Source organism: Sinocyclocheilus rhinocerous, unplaced genomic scaffold (genome assembly GCF_001515625.1).
Source record: "Sinocyclocheilus rhinocerous isolate Xijiao unplaced genomic scaffold, SAMN03320098_v1.1 scaffold349, whole genome shotgun sequence".
Classification (NCBI taxonomy): domain Eukaryota; kingdom Metazoa; phylum Chordata; class Actinopteri; order Cypriniformes; family Cyprinidae; genus Sinocyclocheilus; species Sinocyclocheilus rhinocerous.
The window spans coordinates 1,383,955-1,384,351 of record NW_015637137.1 but is presented as its reverse complement, the minus strand read 5'-3'; positions in this window follow the sequence as shown (position 1 = coordinate 1,384,351).

The window sequence follows — 397 nt, the reverse complement described above, 5'->3', positions numbered from 1 at the left end:
TATTTGACTCTCAAAAGCCGGCAGCCAGAGACGTGCAGTTTATGAATTGCAATGTTTTCAAAGACAATGTTTTCACCTAAAAATTTCCTTTACTGTTCAATTGAAGAAAAAAGTTAACTACATCTTGGATGGCTTGATGCTGAGTCAATTAACAGCAAATTCTCATTTTGGGGTGAACTATCCCTTTAAGCCTGCATGTTTAGTCTGAATGACAAATGTTATAAATGCAGATTGTTATTAAATAAAGGCTATTATGTGTTGTAATGTGTGTGTTTTAGTGATTGATAGACACCAGGTAATAATTTTCTTAAACTCAATATAAAATATAATAACTACTTCCTCAGCAATTTCTTATGATGCCCAAATAATAAATCTTAGTTGAGGTAACATATGAAAC